Genomic DNA, 22,068 nt, shown 5'->3' with positions numbered 1-22,068 from the left:
TAGGTTTTATTTTTGCTTCTCTTCATCTTATTCCTTTTCTTTTGAAATGCAGCTTCTTCTAGCATTTTATACATATATTTCTGTCTTGAGTGATGAAATATGGTGACACTGGTTGCCTGTATATGGCCCAGGGCAAATGGAGTTTGCCACCACCAAAGGCTGAATGTTTTCATTAGCAGTGCTGTGATACAACTTTTATGACATTGGTTTGCATTTAGTGACTTTAAGCAAGGGTCACCCATTTTCACTGTGATGGGACAAATACCGATTGGCAGAACCGTAGAGGAGCATCATCAAAAGCAAATGCCTGGTAATGGTGTGTTTGATTTTTTTTTAATGTCAAAAGCAATGCAAAACCTGCAGTGCTCTGTCATTTATGATAGCTTAGTAAATATGGTTGTTTTCGCTGGAATGAAATAAGAGTGTAAATTAGGTTTGTCAGGTGAGGTAACATGTTTTTTTAGTTGAAGTGATAAACTGAGAAAAAACACGTGAGTTTTTGTGCCCACAGGCTCCTCTTCAAGCCTGCAATAAGAGTAGCTTACATCAAAACTAGATACAGGCAGATGTCAATTGCCCTGAATTTGCTTTAGTTACGCCACTTCGTTGGAGTACTGAGGGAGTAAGGGAGATGTGACCTGTGGAGGAAAGAGGAAATTTTATTGAGAGTCAGGAAAGCTCTTAACCAAACACAAGTAGAGAGTGAAAGAGGCAATTTCACCAGTGAAAAATTCAAGTGGTTAAGGGAGAAAAGGCCTGAGAGAGACTTACAAAGTGGCATGAAAAACTGATATTCAGTAGATCCCAGTCTAACAGATGACCAAATCTCAGAATCTAGTACAGCTGTTAATTCCCAGGATAGATGGAAGCATTCTCAAATAGCAATGGTTTTTCTTCCCCTATGCCACCAGCAGGCAGGCATAATGGACATTTCCAGTGTCTTTAAACTCAATAATACCAAATAGGATTTCTGAGTAAAGCTGAATAAAAAGGAATTTGATATTTTTAGTTGTGTAAGTCTCGTATAAGGGAGATTTGTTCAAAGATCTGATGCATTGCTTCAGTGAGTAAAAGCCTTCTGTATGTTACCTAGCTAACTAGAGTAGCTTAAAGAGTGCTAAGCGCTGGAAAAAACACTTGTGTAGCAGAAATTGTGTGTCAGCAGTTACTGCTTCAAACAGATGGAGAATGAGAAGGGAGAAAGAAAGAAAGACTGACCTAGGCTTACCTGGGGGTCAGATAACCATTAAGAGATCCAGATTTCCCTGAATCCTGCACTTGTATCTGTCTTAGGCTACACTGCTGCAACCCAGGGCTGCATCTTTAATGTGAGAGTCATACATGGCGCCATGAAATGCTGATGAGCATTTGGACAGCAGTAACCTGCTCAGCTACTTGTGTAACAGTCCTTGTATGGGGCACGCAGGGAGACCATGTGGTGTGGGATACTCTGCTGAGTATGCCTTTTGGTGTGATGTTTCCATACTTTTCAGAGTACCAGCAAAATGGGGCCACCTGTAGCAATTCTGCTGCTGGGATTTCTCTGTGTTGCCCATGTAGGAAGTTGGGAGGAGGCTCCCAACAAGATGTGGAGTAAGGCAACAGCAGCACACAAAGGTATGAAAGATGTTGTCTCATCAAAACCACCCCTTTACTGCCAGCTGAAGGCATTATAAAAGATTGCTGGTAGCTCAAGTCTTATGCAGGAAGACAGGTTAAATAATCACAGTGTTCCTCATGGCCTCCTAGGCAATGAATCTGTGAAGCAGTGAAGTGGGTTGTTGCTTTCACCACAGAGGAATTCATCATGGTAGCCAAATTAATGACTGCTTTTCAAAAGTTTCTCCTGCTATCTAAAGGACTGATTTGCTACCTGCTGTTTGTTATCTGTGGCATTTTTAAGCTTCACCCAAGTAAGTATATTGCTTTGTGTGTTTAATGCCAGAATACAGCCTTCCTAACCTTGATGCTGTTCATTGCATTGCTTTCTTCTTTTGCTGGGCTTGATGATGATACTGTAACAGTGTACCCAGCCAAGAGCCTGTTAATTAGTTTCCCTTGCAGCTACCTTAGGGTGAGTTCCCTCTGCGCCTTTGAACGGGCATGCTCGTGAAGTTGACCTTGTGGTAGGAGCAGTAAGGCTGCGATGCTTTGTTGCTATGGTAGGCTGTGTGGTCTGTGAAGGTGTAACGTAAGGCTCTCTACGGCACTAGGGAAGGTGAAACGAAGCAAATGGGTCAGAGGAGTGATTGCAAATGAGCTTGTCAAGGCCTAACTGGAAGGCGTAGTACTGACTAGCTGATTTGCTTTTGCTGTCAGCATTAAGCAAATACATACCCTGAGCTGGGTTTAGTCAACAGAGATTATTGCCAGTGCTATCCTGATCTGGGGTTATCAGTTACATCTTTTTGTGTGTGTGTGCTTCTGTCACCTGCCACAGGCTGAGAGCTGTGGAGCAACAGGCAGAAGGCTTTCAGGGCAGGGGCTGATTGCAAAATGCAAGGGGTTAAATTAATCCTTCAGGAAACCTTACTGAGTGGAAGGTTGTTGGTTGCATACCCTAGCACATCTGAAAAATGTATTAGTAGTATAAATACAGGGGCATAGCTGACAATGGATATGCAGTGGTTTTCACTCTGAGTCTATTTTTTACCACCGAGTATCAAGTCTCCTAACTCATATGAATTAATTTGAGCCTTTTATCATCCTTACATATAGCTTTCACTGCTGAGGCACCAGAACACTTGGTACTGTCTTCAACTCTGATGTGTCCAGGACAGACTAGAATCCCCAGATTTCATCAAATGAGACATCTCCTCCAGAGTCAGTGAGCCACCTCTGCATCCTACCTGTATTTGGGAAGAAATACATGAACAAATTATGATAATAAAAAAATAACTTTAAAAAATATATAAAACAGGGGCTGTAACTTGGGTCATATTCAGCGGAATCAAAACACACAAATAAGTAAACAAACCAATGTTTTCATCCATTGCTGCCCTGGTTAGAAAGGCAGGACAATTGTCTGTGGCAGGCAAGCAGCTCCCAAGCTACTGTTCAGCTCCTTCATGTCCTCAGCCTAATTAATCGGTCACAGGTGCAGATGGGCACATTAATTGCTCCAATGTATCACTTTTGACCAGTCCCAGTCATGCCTACATAAGGGGAACAATGCAACTTGTGCAGCCTTTTGTGGTGGCTCTACAAGAAGGGGGGATAAATCATGAAGGCCCAGTTCTGCCACCTCTATTCTCACGGAGTAAGATGGCTTGTAAGGAGAGATGTTTGAAGCACAGGGGCTAAGGGTGGGTAAAATACTCTCAGCATGAGTAAGTATTACTGAACAGCAGATTAGCACACTGTGCCAAGCACTTATCTAAAATTGTTTTCCTCTGCTTACACCCTGAGATTCTTGTCTCCAATTATGTTTGTTTTGTTTGCTTTTTCTTTTGTCTGTGTGTATTCAAATATTGATGAGAGAAATTTACACACAGAACGAAGGATGGATAAGGTCTGAGTAGCACAGTAAAATAAAAGCACTTGGGTGGAGTTCAGCCATTAAAGCTTAAGGCTATATTTAACCTATTACTGTCTTCAGCTGGGTTTGAAGTACAAATGTACCTAGGCAAGAAAACAAAATTACAGTGGTTTAGTTAGGAGTTCCCTCTCCAGGAAGAGCTAGAATAAGCACAATGTAGCCTGAAACAAGGCCAGATTCCCCTGGGACATACTGAGCAGGACCTTGTTGAAACCAAAACAGTTGTGTGCTATTACATTAAGGCAGATCCCCTTTGGCATGGGTTACTGAAGGCAGCCTGCAGGCAGACAGCCGGTCCCAAGGCTGCATTGCAGGCGTGTGCAGCAGAGTGGAGCGACCCCAGTAGGACCAAATCCCCTCGTGTTGTGTCTGGTTTTACTGGGGCAGCAGCTGCTGATGTGGCTGCTCTAGCTTCATCCCTCTCCATAGGTGAAACCACATCTACCCCTTGGTCAGATCCCTCCAGCCTTGTCCTGTCTCACAGCTCCACTGCCAGCCCTGCTTTGGCTACTCTCCTTGATGTGCTGCTCACCAGGGGCCATTTTAGTGTTGGGTCTGAGAACAAACTCCTTTCCCGATGCCTGGCTTTCCTTTAGGAGTAGATCTCTGTGCTTCTCCCTGGCCTCCTGTGAGCAGCTCTCTGTTAGCCTCCTGCCACGCCGTGCAAGGGAGGCTCTTATCTTTTCTCCCAGAACTGGGAAGTCCTACGTCTGCTTGGCAGAGTGTTTGGGCGGAGGGAGCAGGGCTGGGGTGTTGGGTGTGCTACAGCCAAAGCAAAGGGAGCGTGGAGGCAACTGCCAGTGCAGGAGAACTTCAGTTAGGACCCTTGACTTGTCCTCTTCCACCCCAGAAGCTGGTGTGTTTTACCAGCAGTTTGGTAGAAGCAAAGCAGAAAATCGGGCTGTAGGTGTTTTTCTGTGGCTGACAATCTTCTGCCCTAAAAAAGTATTGCTTTGCCTGTGTTGAGAGTCAGTTCTGAGGGGAGGGTGAAGATCTGAACTTCCTCTGCTGGCCTGCTTGGAGATTAGGAGGTGACTTCTTTAACATATGCAGGCACCTGAACACAGTAGGGAAGCTAACAGCAGCACTATTTTTTGACCTCGCTGATAAACACACGGCATTTTCCAGTGCCTATAGGCAGAATGTTGAATGGAACAGCTCGCTGCTGGTGCCGAGCACCCTCTGAGATGCCTGATTTCCGTGCTCTGCTCACACGCTTTAGGCCCTGGCAGTCAACAAAGTTGAGGGCAGACAGAAAATTTCCCTGCAGGGTCAGATGGGTGTTGGTGTTCCATCTTTTTATGGGCAGAGAGGTTCAGCTGCCGGCATCACCTGCACACATCTGCCAGACAGGCTCAGACACCAGAGACCTGTCAGGTGATGATACCTCCTTCTGGCTTTTTACAAGTGCCCCATGATTCGGCTTTTGGAGGAGTGATGCATACCTGTAGCATTAGGATATTTGCATGAGACTGGGAATCAGGCTAGATGCTCTAGTGATCCCTGCTACCTTTAAGTTCTATAATACTGTATTTTTTGAGATGTAGCATAGGCTACTTCTGTGCACCTAAAAGAAAAAAAATCCCACTACCAATCCTCTAGATTACACCTCCTGCAGACCTTGTGCAGCAACTATTTTAAAATACCTTTTTAAAAATATGTTCAGGTCTTGTTTTTAAATGAAGGCTTTGACCTTGATCACTTGAGAATACATGGCTGAATTCAAAATGTACTGCTTAAAACTTGTTTAAAATATTGCCATGCATTATTTAATGCAGAAAGACATTTTAGAATATGGTTTATATGAAAACAGATATGAAATTGAATTGTATATTAATGTATCAAAATCAAAACTGTACACTAAGAATTAAACCAACCCTTTCATTGGTTTGGAAATTATGTAATGGTTGATAAGTTCAAAGGCAAACAAAAATAAAAATTTCAGACAAACATGGTTTTGTCCTTTGGTAATGTAGGTATTGGTATTAATGAACTGTTCCTCTTGTATGCGTGTATGGTTTTAGTCAAACAGCAGGTATGATGGAGGTATCATATCAGAACTGGATTGTTAACAACTATTCCTTGAAAGTTTCTGTGAAATAATAATAATAAAAAGGCACAGTCAGGTGCTCCTTCACATTTATCCAAGATCTATATGTAAATTCAGAAATAGTGCAAGCTGAAGCATATTGTTTAACTGTGCTTGTGTATATATACACATGTATGTGTGTGCATATATATATGTGTGTGTGTGTTTGTTTAACCATATTTATATCATAAAATTTCACATGTCATTCCCTAAGAAGCCTTGGGAGCACAGAATATGTTTTTATAAGCTTATAGAAAACTCATAAGGAAAAGCTTGCAAAAATATTTCAGCTAAAATAATAATAAGGTTGGAGATTTTACTCTTCTGTACATTGTACCTCAACATGCAGCTTTTCAGTTTTGCAAGGAGCGTTCTCTGTGATGTGAATTTCCTATGCAAATTGATCTATATTATACACTGATGTAATATAGGCATGTGAAAAACTGGAGAAACGCCTCACAGCGAAGTTGGGTGGACATTATAGTAGACCACATATTGCCTGGGAGTAGGCCAGTGTGTTCTCAACCATACTTTTTTGCCCAGTAGTCATGAGGAAAATATTTAGAGGGATGTAAAAGCCAAAAGTACAGTGAACTGTGGATCGATGGAGATCATATGGATCTGGTTTCTTTTTGCTGATTAGTTTTCTTTCTTTTTTTTTTTTTTTAATTCAAAATAAAAAATGCATTTGTTGTCACTGCACTCTTAAGATGGTTGGTTTTGCTGCTATTCCTTTAAGCATTTGAAGGAAGCAAACACAAGTGGACACTCCTGAGTTCATTACCCAGTTTACAGAGCAACCGGGGTAGTTTCCAGTGTGTTTCCACTGGCAGCTGAAGACAAGTGAGGCTCTTGCCCTTTTCTGGTTGTTCTGTTGATTAATGAGACCTTCCTGTTTTGCTGCAACACTTCCTGGACTTTCTTATTTCAAGCTTCTCCAAAGTCCAGCTGCTGCTAGAGCACCACACGTTCACACTTACAGTCCATAACCCATCAAAAGCACTAGAAACACTGCAGAGGAATAATTTGTATGTCCAGATAAATCGCATAAATTTGAGCTGGGTTCTGAAAATGTGCAAACCGTTCTATGGGAGACCCTATGCTGGGGTGTTAGCAGGTGACAGAAATTAGGCCATGGGACTTGGAGACAGGGAGGTTCCTTGGAAAAGTGCACTGGAGTAAATGCCCCTGGCATCACACGCATGTGCACGTAATCTAAACTGAATTGCTAGGATTTCTTCCAATATAGCAAGCTATGTGTCATATCTTTCGTCTTCCTCTCTGTGGGTCTTTCGCTTTTTTCCCCTCACCTGCAGTGCAACGGTTTATTTTTCTATGCTTATGGTTGCCATCTCATGCAGGAGAAGAAAATACATCATTTCCAGGGTAAACCTGCCCATGAAGTTTTGACCACTGAGCAAAATTGTCCAGATCGAGACTGAAAAACGCTTGTAAGTTAGAGGATAGGCTTCCTTCCACTGACAATTTCCAGAACAGAGATTGTCAATTGGGAAAGTGCTATGCAGCTGTGTTTGTTCCTTGGGAGGGTTTGGGCAGAGTCCTGAAAACATTCCATGGCTGTGGGGTGGGAGTGAATGAACACTGGTCTTCTCCAAAGCAGTGCTGTGCAGGGCTTATTTGAGCTGTGCTTGCAGCCTGTATGGTTTTGCCCCTGCCAGCTGGAGCTGCACAGCTTGTTTTCAGCCACAGGCACCTGAACTCTGTTCCTTTTGTAGTTTGAGCAGAGGAGCTGTGCTTAGAGCCCATCCAGAAAGCTCAAGGATCAGATAACACCTCCCGTTCCTTACTCGTAAATCATCCAGGAAAGATAGTGTTTACCTCCAGACTTAAGATCTGTTCTTATTAGGGTGTCTACAGATCGGACTGATTGCAAAAATAAGCTGTATGTAGAAAAACAAAAACACTCCTCTGGCCTTTCAAAGCAGCAGAGAAGCAGCCACCTAGAAACTGTCAGGGATGTGTACCTTTCTCTCCTGTTTTGAGCCAAAGGGCTGTTACTCTCCTATTAGCTTTTCTGTGAGCTGACTTTCTGTGTATTGATTTTATGACCTTTCAACTGCTGTCTGTCAGGCTTCTGCACTGACAGCTTTACAAGGGTCTGTTATATGGTCAGAGCTTGGAAAATGTTTGTATCTTTGTTCTTTCAGAGTCAGATGAGTTCACAAAATCCTCGGGGCTGGTTGATGATATTCTTTCTCACCTCCAGCAGCACCCTACTTCACAGGTCAAATCAATGCAGCTGCTCAGAGAACTGGAAGAATTCAGGCCACAGAATCAGCCTTTATTGTCTGTTTCTGCCCTTAGTGAAGTTCAGGGGAAGTTTCTCCAGGATCAGGGTGGCTACCTGTGTGTGTGTATTTGTTCATGCACTCATCTATGGAAAACTGGCTGTATGCCACTTATGTTGAATTCTGCACCTAAAAATAGCTTTGTGGAAATGGGAGGTTTGCTTTGTTTTGTGTTTGTTCCCTTATCCCTGACTGATTGTTTTTGTCTGCCAGCAGGAACAAAGCCTTGTTGTTTCGGTGCTCTGACTGGGATGGGTTAAATGGATCCTGTTTTCAGAAACTGCTGAGCCTCCAAGCCCTTGAGATGTCTGCCCATTGGAATGTTTCACCTTCCCTAGCCCAAAATGGTGGCAGTTGCCCCTTCTTCCCATAGTGATATTGGATTTAGTTGCAGCTTTCTGCAACTTAATAATTTAAGCCCACCTAGTTTGTGGCTGTCGGGGAGAAGAGATAGTAGATTACTCTTCAGATATTCATCTTGGCTTTTTATAGAAAATAATTCCACTTCTTTGCCAAGTGATCTCTCACTTTTGTTTGTTCTCATCCTGCTGACCATTCATCCTCCATTCACCAGGCTCACAAACAACCTCATTTTTCATACCTACTTCTCCATTTGTTGACACTTCAGGCTCCTGCCCATTGCTCTCCTTCAGCAACAAGCTCATTCGCATTCCATATTCAAAACCCACAACATGATTCATTGAACAGAAAAGTGCTTTTGCTTTGCTCTGTTTGTCTGGGACTGACCTGGAGGATGACATTATAAATGAGCTCTTATATCTGAATTGCTTTGTCCTGCTTAGCAAAGTCAGTAGAAAATGGCAAGGAGCTTTTGGTCTTGAGTGGGGTCAGCTGCTTCTTCAAAGTCTTTCTTCTCATTGATCTTACGTCTTTGCTTCCTTCTGTTGCATGAAGTGTATGAGTTTCAGTTTTTAGGCTTGTGAGGGAGGTTTTTTGGAAAGGGCAGTTTGCTACACACAATTTTCACAAAAAAATCCACCAAACCCACGCAACAGAGCAGAGGTGGTATGCAGGCATGAAAAGAGGGGGATGAGCTGGACACTGGAAATGTTGTAAACCATGAGAATGCTGCCACTTTAATTTTGCTATTTCAAGAAGTTCCAAAATGTGTGTTATTAAGATAATTAAAATTAATGGCAAAATTCACTCCTCAATGGTAGAATTCAACCTACAAACTTCAATTTATGATCTGAATTATTTGTTGTTCATTCAGACCAATATTCCAAATCCAGATACATGACTACTTTTGACACATATCACCAAAAAGGAATAACCAAAGACTAGTCTTAATTTTTATCTTCCACATATTAATGTGCAAATACTGCCCCAGTGTGCCATCTGTTTTACTAGATCTACTCAGCTGTCTTTTAATTTCAGTCATATTCTGTATCCATGCAATCAAGGCCTCAATCAAGGCCACTGACTACTGCTGAAGTCAACATCAAGATTTATAGAGCTGCAAAATACTATGGCGAAGGCTAAGACTTTTGAGACATAATGAATCTCAATAGATATCATAATAGAGATTACCAAGTGCTTTATTATATACAGTAGTTATTGTTGTCATGCAGAACATTCCAGGCTGTGACATAAAAATGGTGCTTTTTTTAGTGTAATATCTGGAAAAGGAGTTTAAGTTTGGAATCTAGAAGAAAACTGTCCTCAGAAGTGCGATCAGAAAAGTTCACGAGCTTTCCTGGGACATGGTACGGTTCATTGATATGAAGGTAAGTCCAGAGTAATACAATTGGCTGGTAAAGAGCAAAGTTTGTTATACAAAAAAGTGAAAGATGGGAGTGGAAGTGACTAAAATCCTGCAAACATAGGTGAAACAGGTGTCAAACTTGTGGTGTCTTAATACTGTTGAAAACTGGGACTTTTTTGGTTTTAGTAAGTTACAATTAAAGGTATAAGCAGGCTTTAGTGGAGTAGAGCACTAGTCTTGAAAAACCACTGGAATTCAGAAATTGGAACCACTTTCAGAGCGGGTGAGGAAGGAGAGAGAAGGAGGATATAAAGGAAGCAGGAGTTGTTTTTACTTTGAGTGGTGAAATATAGAGAACACTTGTGACTAATTTACTGATTAGGTAACAGTTTGTGACCTATGCCACAAATAGCCACAGTGAAATTGTTAGAGTCTTCTGGTGCCTGCTGTTTCAAAAGGATTTTGAAAAACTAAAAAGGAAACATAGAGGAGATGAGAGCGAATGTTTTTCGAGGCCTTGGGAATCTGGTGTTGAAACAAAACTTAAGTATCTCAGTTTATTTTATCAGCAATGAGAATCAAGAAGTGACAGGTTTACAGTGCAGAAGTTCCTTCAAGGAGAGAGAGTAATGAGGTCTAGACAAGCGTGTGACATGATCTTGTAGCTGGAAGCTAAAATTACACTAGTGGAGACAGCAAATAAAGCACAGGTTTTGAACTAGGAGCTCTGCATAACAATGGAACAAAAACGCCACAGATTTTTTTCCCCCATCTTCCTAATGTTTGTGTCACCTCTTTGGAAAGTGTACTTCAAGTACAAGGCACTGGTTCCAGTACAAGACTAGGTAGGTGAGTGTTAATCACTTTTAAAATAGAGCACCATACTGGATCAATTAATTATTGCTTTTTGTGGCCTTCAGCTCTGTCAATGTATTACACTCACTCCTTTCAATCACAAAATATTCAGAGATCAGGATCATTCTGTATTATTTGTTCAGATGTAGTATCTTCCCTCTGTGTCATGAATGTAGGATATAAAAATGATAGATACTCTCCTTGTTCCTTTAGCATTCAGGTGTCTCTCCCACCAGCTCAGAGTTTAGGACTGAGATTGCGGATGCTGCTTTGTCATGCAGTCTGTAACTTTAATCACTGTCTTATAATTTAAATGTAGGATTTCAGTTTTAGATGTGGATGTTATCACAGAATTTGGACATAATGCCATCATTTCTGCCAGGCAGACATAGGCAGCATGTTAAACAGTGCTTAACTGACTGTGGTCTTTTTCATGGCTCATGCATTTGCTGTCATCGAAGTTCTAAACTTCCAGACCCTGGGCACTAACCTTGAGGCATCATTGTCCTGTGGTTAATGAATATAATGTGAACATTTCTGGCACAAAATGAGCAGTCATATTTTGTAGAATACAAACTCATTTCTATATTACAGTTTCTCTTAGAGGGGAAAAAATACGTCTCATTTCTGAACTGTATTCCTTCATTGCTATTATTTACCTGTTTATGAGGAGCGATACTGTAAAGACTGGGAAACAGCATTTGAAATTCTAGATGTAAAAAGATGAAAACAGTGGCTAAAAGTGTAAGGGGAGCAAAAAATAGGTGTTACACTTACTTAGCTGGTCTTTGGTTTTGGAATTTAGAGGGGAGTCTGGGAATTTTTCCTTCTAGATGGGTGTGGGATAGAGATGCTCTTTCCCTGGCATGCTGGAAGTTAATCACAGGGGCAAAGGTGTTCTGGTCTCAGGTTTGGCCATTTATCACATGTTCTACTCCAAAGTGAAATCCAGTAATTTCATCCTCACAGAGGAAGATGTGGAGGAATTAGTGTACCAGGGTTTTCTGATCAGGGTGCTGTAGGAGAAGTCTTGGCCAGAGGCAGGTAGAGGAAACAGGCATTTTGGCAACAGGAGGTGAGTGGGAAGAGGATACAAGCATGAAGAGCAAGATGCGAGGAATGAAATCAGAACACAGAACCGCAGATTTGAGGGGTCAGGGCATTTCATATAACTGCTTTTTTTTGTCTGCTGGGATGAACATGGCACTGGCCATGCACTAAAGCAAGAGTGGTCAAGTCAATTCAAGTGGTGTCTATATAAAGGAGCCTCGTGAAGGTAGCCTGGCTGTGCAGCCACTGCTCTTGCAGTAATCCCGAGCACCAGGAGGTGCAGGCAGGTGGGAGCTGCCTGGTTCGAAGCCTTGAGCTGGAAATGCAGGGAGGAGCATGCAGAGACCTCAGAGTTGCATGGATGGAGTGGGCACCACTCAGGGTGCAGAGCAGCGCTGTGAACACGGTGACACTGAGCTGATGAAGACTACTGAGGATGTGCAAGCACTCCCGGTTTTGTCATGGGCTGCTTTGGCTGCCTCATTTTACAGCGTGACAGCAGCTCTTTTAAAGCAGTTTGTGTATGTGGGATATAACATGTTTTCTCCATTTCTGTGTGCCCTTTTCCCAGAAAGCAGGCATCTGTGACTTTACAGCATTGTATTGCTTGAGTCGTGCCACTTCCATCTCCCTTCTTTAAATTAGGAAGGTACAGTAACTGGTGTAACAGAGCTCATACATTTCATCTGGGAGATTTCTGATGTACTGGGAAGGAGGAGGGAATCTGTGTGTGTGTCTTGTTACAGAGCCAATTTGAGCCCAAAGGAAAAATTTCCATTGATTATAACACAGCTTAAATCTGGCCTGTAATACCTACTAAACAACAAATCATGTTGTGATCCTTTTAAGTCATCACTTTATATATATATAAAATCAGGGGAATTATTCTTATTTATTATCCCTTCCACTTAAACCTTTTGGGGATAGCAATGCATTCAGTTTTAGTGATAACAAAAATACTGCACTTAATGGCTTTGGAAAATCACTAGAAAAAAGGGTTTGTATATGGGATTGACTCAGTTTATATCCTGCTAAGTAGCTATTGTGGAACAGGAGCAATTTACTGAAAAGTTGTGAGGAAAACCATATCACAGTACTGACACGTAGATAGAAATACCAAGTAGCTTGGTATTTCACAGCTAAATCATGAAGAAAAAGTTTTTAAAGTAACACAATGTCAGAGGCTTTTTGTAACTTGTAGGATTATGTCCACTAGAACCCAATTCCAGCATGAGCACAATTAACTGGAATAGGCCACTCTGGGGACCAGAGGAGGAAATCCTTTAGTATTTTCAAAATTGGTGATGGAAGGAAAGTAGCTTCACTTTAGCTAAGACTGAAGCTTGTTTTTTCTTCAAGCCCAGATTTTACCTTCTCCACTAAGACTAAACATACTTGAGGCTGATATTCTGCAGTCTCACTCCTCATTATCATCTTAGCTCTCTGAAATTGCCTCTAACATTTGAAAGAGGAAACACAGAAAGAAATTCCATGGTAGAGTTCCTTGTGTCTTTCTCAGTATGTTCTATTTTTAGCATACACTATTACCTGAAATACTATTAGTCATAGAAATGTTTGTTGTGTTACAGTTAGTGTTCAATACAGTTAAAAAATAAACCTACCTGTATATTCCGGAATAGTAGAGTCTTCCTACAATATGAAAGCCTTGGTCATGTGTCCTCAGCTTTGCAGGACAGCTTGGGAGAGGATGACTGCTTGATGAGTTTCTTTTTCAAAAATTATTGTTTAAAACCCACAGGCATTGGAAATACTGAGATTACTGCAGCTAATCTCCCTGTATGGGTCTCATGCCATAGTAGCTAAGCACTGCATATTTCCCCCCCCCGCCCCGCCCCAAGAGATCTGTTTTGACCTCACAACAAACTTGTAAGTCCCCTGCTCTCACTCACAGAGGCTGGGATACTGCATGAAAGTCAGCCCAGAAAGTCCAGGGCAAGCGGGCTGCCCTTTATCTCCCTGTTGGCTAAATGTGGATTTGTATCTTGATTATTTGCTGCTCAGCCTCCCTCAATACATAGATTAAAGCATGCTCTGGGTAAGTATCTATCTTTGGGGGGCAGCAGAAATGTATTTTTCTGTGGAACGGTCCTTCTCATTGGATTGTTTTCTGAATTGAACACGTGAAGGTGCCTCCCAGTTCAGTAGCAGTCTGTATCGGCTCCGTACCAGCTCTGTCGGTCCTTGCAAATCAATGCAGGTAGTGGAGCAAGAAGCACTTTCTGTGATGTAAAACCTCTCTTTGAGTCCAGAAAGACCTATCTTTTTCTAGAAAACTAGTACTCATAGCTGATTTTGTGTAGGTTCGTTAAAGACAGTTTCACTATTACATCCACACATCGTCTGTAAATTAAAGTCTTTTTGCACAAGTTTATATGACAGGAGAAGGGTCAGGTGGAACAGCACCGTTGCTTTTCTTTGAGTGGCTGCTTCCTAACTTCTCTGAGGATAAAGGCAAAATCTTTTGTGCTCACATGCTCTGACCAGATTCAGTAGATACCTCTTCTGGCCACTCAGTAGGCTGCCGACAGGGGACATCATGGCTGCTTCTGAAGGGTTTAAACTTATGCTGGCTTGAGGTGTTGATAAGTGACCCTGGTGTGCAAACTGTCTCCCCTCAGACAAATCCATTCTCCTCAGCAGAAGCTATTTTATAGTTTCAAGTGGTTACATTTCAAGGGTCCGTGAAGGCAGCAACCCCACGCTGTTAGTCGTATGTGAACAGTCTTTATGAATTACCTTTCAAAACAAAGCTTGAAAAGGGCACTTAGGCAAAGGGGAGTCTTACAGTTAAAGTGGAGTTTGCACCGTCACTGAGGAGAGTCCCCTTCTCAGACTCTAGTTGGTGTGCAGATTCATCTCCAAAATGGCTTTGCATACTCCTTGCGCAGAAATCCTGTGATATTCATACCTGAGAAGCATACTGGCTCGCTGAATGACAGGCTTTTACTGCCTGAGGAGAGGGAAGTATTTCCCCCTTACAATCCAGTCTAGAAGGCTTCAAGGCAAAGCTTTTCCTTGACCAAGACAAAATATTTTATTTTGCCTGACTGAGGGACCAGGACCTTAATATATACAATCTTTTGAGCTGGCCCAGGTTTCAATGCTCACAGAACTGAAGTGCCTTATGAATTAAAGACTGACCTCTCCTTTATCAAATGAAATTACTATGTCGGACTCATTCATGGAATGTTTCCCAGCACAGAGTTCACTCTGCTTTGTATTTCCATCAAGAGCTGATCCATAGTATTCTGGTTTATACTCACTGGTAGCATTTAAATATTTTTATTATTAAAAAAACCCTTTGCATGATGCCATGTGTGGTTTAGTAGAAACGTTCTCTCCTGTGCTCTAGAGGTAGTTTTAAGACAAATGATGGTGTTTTCAAAATTGTTTGAATTTTGTTTATAGCTTCATCTACCGCTTTAGTAGTAATGCACAGTGCTTTAAGATACATGAAATCATCTTTAGGTTCCTGGAGGGATGAATTTAGAGACTACTTTGAAAACCCATCTGACAGATTTACTAGTAGCAGGAAAGTAAAGCAGATAAAACCCATCATAAGTAAATCTACCCTTTTATTAAGGAGGTTCATCTTTCAAACCCTTTTGTGAAAATACTTTGCAGACCTTCATTCCAAAATTCAGCTGATGTAAATGAACATCTTCCTATTGATACACAAGATGATGTGTGGTTATATACCAAGTCTATTCCCCCATATTAGTTGCAAAGTCTTTCTTCAGAGCATGCATATGTAATTGCATTAATTTTGAATGGAGATCCTTATAGCCCCACATCAGAAATGACATCTCTAAATTTTGGTTAAAAATACTGCTCATCAGAAACAATTGGGCTTTAATGTGTTACCTCTCTGAAGTTCATCTAGGGTCACCAAACTCTGAGTCCTTTCCAATTACAAAATAAATATATGAGCTTGCAACACTCCTAAAGCGTTTCATTTCTACATGCACACAGACCTTACCTGACATTGACCTGACTTGGCACTGGAATGTCCGTTAGATTTCACCACGTTTTAATTTCCAGGATTTTATCCATAACATAGCTAATATCAGCACTGATTTGAAGAAGTCATTTCCTTGCTTTTTGTGTTTTGTCAGTGATTAGAAATGCAACCATCTTGGCACTGATGGTGAAAATTCGTCATTGTCTTTAAGGTTGCTTTCTGTAACTCGTACGGCTTGCCAGAAAGACTTCCAAGGTTTCTGAAACAGTTGATAGCATTAGAGATTTACTGCACAGGTACCGGTGAGGAAGAGCCCTGCTCGTTCTAAGCTCTGCTCCAATCTCCCTTCAGCAGCTCATGTATTTTCTTTCAGACCAATACTTCACGTCTGCGATTTTCCACATCTGGGCTCAGACTGTTTACCATTTTGAGAAGGGTTCACTTCAGCTTGTTCGAATTCCAGGAACTCATACCCAAACCAAGGAAATAACTCTGTTTTCAATACCTTTCCATACCTGCACGTCAGATTGTTTTGTTGTTGTTACAGAGAGAGATATAATTCAAGATTTTAGGAGCTTTTTTTTTTTTTTTTTCCCAAGGTTGGTCTGCCTTGTGACAATAACAGTCAGAAACACAAGAAACTCATGAACGGAGCACATTCTCCTGCTATTCTAGCACCTGCAGCCAGTAGCTGCAATCATAAAATTTTCAATTTCCATAGTATTCCATTAAGAGATAAGTCCTGAAGTAAATTGGTTCAGCAGGTAGGCATCAAAAATGGAGAATTGTCTTAATCCAGCAGTTCCAGTTCAATTACAGTGTGAATTGTTGAGATACTTTCCATATGGTTATGAAAAATCTCTCAAACAACAAAACAAAGCATAGGATTATTCATAAATGCCACATGCCTGTATTTTGCCTTCTGAACGCTAGACTACACAGTAATCAGAAGTACTTTTAAAGCAAATAAAAATGTTGCTTCTGCAAACATAGGTGCTTAAATATTAATCGGAGCTCTACTGCAACCCTGCTGAAATACTTAATTTTCTGGCTGTCACTCACTGTAATTCTGACAGTAGTAATGAAATGGTGGTGTCAGCCCTGCTTGTTAGTGACCTGGGAGACTGCAGCAGGTGTCATTCCCTTTTTAAAAACATTGACTCAACGGCACCAATTTATTCCTGTCTGAAATTGTGGAGAGTCCTATGTAAATGCAAAAAGCAAAGTACAAAGAGCCAACACGACGTATCCTTTGCAGCCATGGTGTGTAATTCTCTCTCCCTCTGCTCAAGGCAACCACTAGAAATACTGATGTGTGATGTGAAGCCGCCTTCCAAGCCCACTGCCGCAGGAAGGGTCCAGTCTGCGAATATCTATTGTCTGAACTCTGGGATTTTCTCTTTAAGGTAAAAAGATGGACCACAGGCTATTGGTACGGGGTCTGGATAGGAAGTGTTTATTTTCTAGAATTAAATGACATTTTAATATAACTACTTCTGCAGCCCATCTAGACTTATTGCAAAGTGTGTGAAACTATTTTACCCCTGAAACTTTATCTAGAGATCATTTTGTAGACTTCTCAGAGATGAGAAATAAGCATAAAAATGATATTTACCTCTAATTCTATTTATATTATTAGACCTTGAGCACAGAGATAGGAAGAAAGTACTGTCCTAACCAAAGGAATACATGGTCGTGTAAACAATATGAATTCCTCAAATGGCAAGCCTTTAACCTTTCACTGGGTGGGCACCAACTTCCTCCGTGTTTTTTTCTCCACTGGAGAAGCCTTCTTTTTACAATGTCATATTCCCTTTGATACCTTTGGTACATTTTAGATTGTGTTAATGTAAAAAAAAAAAAAAAAAAAAAAAAAGCAGCATGTATAATTCCATTCTGTCTGGATTAAAAATTAAATTAAAACCCGCCTACAAAAGGATAGATTATTCTTTCTTTTTTTCCAGGTCTTAATGTTAAATTTTCTGGGAAAAGCACTATACTTTTTTGACCAAGACTTCCAGTATACTAAGATACAAAGAATATCCAAAGTTTTTTCTATATTGCCTGAAGTATTACTTCTGTCTTAGAGGCACCCAAATACTTGTGTGCATTTAATATATGAGTGTCTCTTTTCCTCAGCTACCTCTTTCTATTTTGAAAGCCTATTCCATCTATTATTATGAACTGGAAAGTATATTTTAAAAGTAATGATGACATATTGGCTGGAAGATTGGACGTGTCACCTGTGTGGGCTTGTGTGCTCAGCAGAATGAGCTAATTTATTAGGTGGCTTAAGCATGGCTGACATGAAGCACTCATGTTGTCAGTTCTTTCAGTGCCGGCATAGTATTCGGAAACCATAAGTGAAATGGCACCACCAGCTACAATGACACTAACCAGTGAATTTTACCTTCTCTCCCACTGACCCTGGCTGGAGGTTGGCCTAGCATGTTGCAAGTCCTCTGGGGTTTCCATCCAAGAGAAATGCAGGCACAGGGAAGCTCCTCTATGCCCAGTTCTCACTCAGATATGAAGGCAAGGTGCAGCTGGAGCAAGGTCCCTTGTGCCCCAGGTAAGACATGGCCTCTAATGTGCAGTGCAGATGCAGCCTGTTATGTAGTACAGACAGGCAAGACCAGCATGATTGAGGTTGGAAGGGACCCCTGGAGGTCATCTTGGCCAACGACCCCTGCTCAAGCAGAACCATCTACAGCAGGTAGTCCTGGGCTATGTCCAGACAGCTTTTGAATATCTCCAGGGATGGAGACTCCACAACCCCTCTGAGCAACCTGTGCCGGTGCTCTGTCACCCTCACAGAAGAAAAGTGTTTCCTGACATTCAGAGAGAGCACCCTGTGTTCCAGCTTGTGCCTGTTGCCTCTGGGCCTGTCAGAGGGCACCACTGAGAAGAGCCTGGCTCCATTCTCTTTGTGCTCTCTCTTCAGGTATCCATACACATTCATGACATGTCCCCTGAGCCTGCTCTTCTCCAGGCTCGGCAGCCCCAGCTCTCTGACTTTCCTTGTAGGAGAGGTGCTCCAGTCCCTTCATCTCAGTAGACCTTCACTGGACTCTCTCCAGTATGTTCATATTTTTCTCAGACTGGGGAGCCCAGAACTGGACACAGCAGATCTGAACTTAGTGCTATCCCTGTTACAGCACCTTAGGGCCCAAATTGCTTGGAGTGATTCAGATGACCAGCCCTCCGTGAGTCCTTGACCTCAGAGCTGGTGAGTCACCAGAGAGGAGCCCTGGGGACTGATTCTTTCCCATGGCTATGGGGTGACGAGGTTGGAGAGCAGTTCATGGTGCTGATGCTGACTGCTGTGTTGAGCAGGATGGCCCAGTAAGAGCTCTCTGCTCATGTCCTGCCCCAGAGCAGATGACAGCTGGCTCTCTGAGCTGTGCATGGTGCTTGGGCAATCCATGGCTTCTTGCCACCAGATGGCCTAGTGCAGTGCTGGGCTTGCTGCTGACATCCTTTTTGAGAAAGGGCATGTGCTATGGTGGCATCACGGGGAAGTACTGTGTTTACTCTTTCCTTTTTCTCTTCCTTCTTCCAACCTCTAAAAGTATCAACAGCAGTTTGACCCTCCATGCAGCCCCATTTCTTTATTCTTCCCTCCCTTCTGTCCAACCTCCTGAGATGTCTTTGCAACTCCGTTTTCCCAGAAAAGCAATTGCCACCCTCCTTCACCCTGGTTCTCCCACGCCCTTTCCTCCCCTTTCTTTCTGAGACCCTAGTTTTATTTTTTTTTAAAGGATGAGAAAGATTTTTCCTCTATAATTAACTTAGCACATGGATTCTACATTTATATGTATTTATGAAATATCAAATAATGTTTGAAACAACAAATAAAAGTAATGCATACAAATAAAGTTAATACATTGAGCTGCAGATGAAGCTCATTTGCATGCTAAGGTATGTTTATGCATTTTTTTCTCTTAATATAACTCTAAAATGAGCATTAAAAATGTTGAAATTAGAATTAATATTGTATTGTTATTCTGTAAACAAGACTCTGCATAATCTTAAGGATCAGAAATGGTATACAGCCATACTGGAAGGGTAAAAGAAATACACATTACTGGGGAAAAAACTCCCAAAAATAAATAAACCAGCATATTTTATCTTAATGCACTAACACAGTATTATGCTGAGGAACAGAAATAACCTTGGATATATGCTCAAGTTTAACAATTAACAGCTACCTTTGAGCTTATAATTTGCTGATATTTAAATGTCTTTTATAAAATAAGTTTATTTTAAAACTTTATTAGTTATATATTCCCTTTAAAGTGTATATAAAGTATATAGACATTATTAGTTGTAGGAAATACTCTTTCTCCAGTCAGTCTGAAAGTGTTTAAAACAAAAAGCTTTCTCTTTTCAACTGAAAGTCAATATTGATCTTTTTTTTTTTCCCCAGCTAGATTTCAGAAAACAAAGGCAAGAGATTTTTCTGAGTACCTCCCCCCTTCAGATCTCCTTCAGGTGAGAGCTGCTGCTGCTGAGACTTCTTCCATGGGTTGCATCAAGCAGCTGATGCTCATGGTGAGTAAACAAAGGGCAGAGGTAGGGGAAGTGGCGGAGAGCCTTAGGAGATGGGGAGCAGAGCACATTTTGACTTTCTGAAGTTGACTGGTAGGGATTAATACTCTGTTATCTGTGGGATGGAGTGAATATGGATTTCCATGTGGAAAAAATGGGAGTGATACCCACATCTGGGTACAAGAAGGTCAGACAGTGCTCAGAGGTGTCTGGCCAAAACACAGCTTTGTTTCTGGACCTCCTGGTTTCTTGTGAATGGTATTACCTGGCTTTTCAGAACTGTGGGGGCGTTAAAACTTTCAGCTCTGTTCACTCACTGCAGGTATCCACTGCTCACCATCCACCAGCACAGCCAGTGCTTCCTCTGAGCTTGATGAAAAGGCTCCCCAGCCATTAGATCTGAGAAAGGGGAGAAATGCTCAGGGCTTTCTGAATGAGGGTGAAACGGAGGCATGAAAGGTCAGGCCTTGGGACAGTAGGAACAGACTGTTGCAATGGTGAGAGGGTCTCAAAATCCAGATTTTCATCCTTAGAACTGGAGACATTCTGGCCTTGAAGCATTGCTGGCAGGAAGGGTTAGCATGGCCTGGTGCTCACGTGTCCTTCTCCAAGCAGGGAGTAGTGAAGGTCTTGGGACATTTCTTAGCAATATTATGAACTCCCAACAGCCTGATGCTGAGGTGGAGCCTGGTCAGAAAGCTCCTGTGCTGCAGAGCTGGTTGTGTCACACATGAGAAACCTGGAGTCACGGATGAGCAATAGGAAGAGATGTGAAAAGGCAGGAAAACCCACAGACAGACATCTTAAGGTAGGTGGTTGCCTGGGATGGAGCAGTTTCTACTCTGCCCCTTGTTCTGGGTGGTCTCTTTTGCAGAAGCTCCCCAGTTCATATGGACCATGAGTGACAGGGAAGCCATGAGGAGGGGAAGGGACTTGCTTTTTTTATGTGGGATTACGGAAAGAAAACAGCTACAAAGGCAACTGAAAACTGCAATGAGTGAGGAGATAGTTTGTGTCCCACTGTGTGCTCTGTTCTTCCAGGAGCTGCTCTGGTGCCTTTTAGAGAGAGGCAGAGTTCATGCTTTTAAAGAGGAGGAACACAAGAATGAGGCTGATAGCTTCTTTTCTCAGACAGTATCACATTTTTGGATGTTGACAGGTTTCCACGTGAATTACTGTTATCCAAGTTCACTGCTTGGTTGAATTGTTTTGCCTGCCCCAAATGTCCCTCAATTGTACTTGTTCCACAAGGCTTGCCACCTAAGCACCACTGCAATAACAGAAATCTCTTGTCATATCCTCTTTGTTTGTAGTCAAGACTTGGCGCTACTGTTACTCACCAATTTGGTGGCTTCAGAACAGCTTCTAAGTACATGCGGGAAGGACTTTTCTCAAGGTGCACCTGAGCCAAGAAATACAATAATGAGAAAAGTTTTTACATCAGTTTCAGAAACTCACCTTTAGGGAGGATGAGTTTGCAATGCTCTTGTGTTACATTAGTGGATATTTATCTGCAGAAAGGACAAAAACAAAACGGAAAACCCCCACTTTTTGCCTAATTGTGTTCTTTCATCAGTCGTCCTGCCTTTGGCCATTTCTATTTATATGTGGATTGACTGTGCGTTATCACAGATCTGTTTATAATTCTGCTAAGACATCTGTGTTATATTTTAAAAATAGTATTTCCTTTTAATAAGAGCTACATCCCAAGGTGCCAACAGGCCTGCCATTCTAAGTCTCAAGCGTTCTCCTTGATGGCAGTGGGAGGCAAATAAGACCAGATCTTTTTAATTTGCCATTTTCCCCTGCATGAGCTTTTCTTTCTTTGTTGAGTATGTAATATTAAAGTGGTATTTAGCTTGTAATCTCCTATTAAATCAAATGAGATGGGAAAGCTGATTTTGTTTAAGTCTGTGGTGGTGAGAACTGCTTGCAGGAAGATATATCTTTGCAAAAGGGACACGACTA

General features: G+C 41.8%; 1 long non-coding RNA gene across 1 annotated transcript; it reads right to left on the bottom strand.

Annotated features, from left to right (window-relative positions):
- On the bottom strand, window positions 1–13,362 carry LOC114014689 (uncharacterized). The gene is made up of 3 exons (XR_003558287.1): window positions 13,190–13,362; window positions 2,713–2,849; window positions 1–638 (listed from the first exon to the last, which is right to left on the bottom strand). It is a non-coding gene; the product is annotated as an uncharacterized LOC114014689 (long non-coding RNA).
- Window positions 13,363–22,068: the final 8,706 nt, after the last annotated feature.

The sequence above is a fragment of the Falco cherrug genome, chromosome 3 (assembly GCF_023634085.1).
Source record: "Falco cherrug isolate bFalChe1 chromosome 3, bFalChe1.pri, whole genome shotgun sequence".
Lineage (NCBI taxonomy): Eukaryota > Metazoa > Chordata > Aves > Falconiformes > Falconidae > Falco > Falco cherrug.
This window is presented reverse-complemented; position numbering and strand designations above follow the sequence as displayed.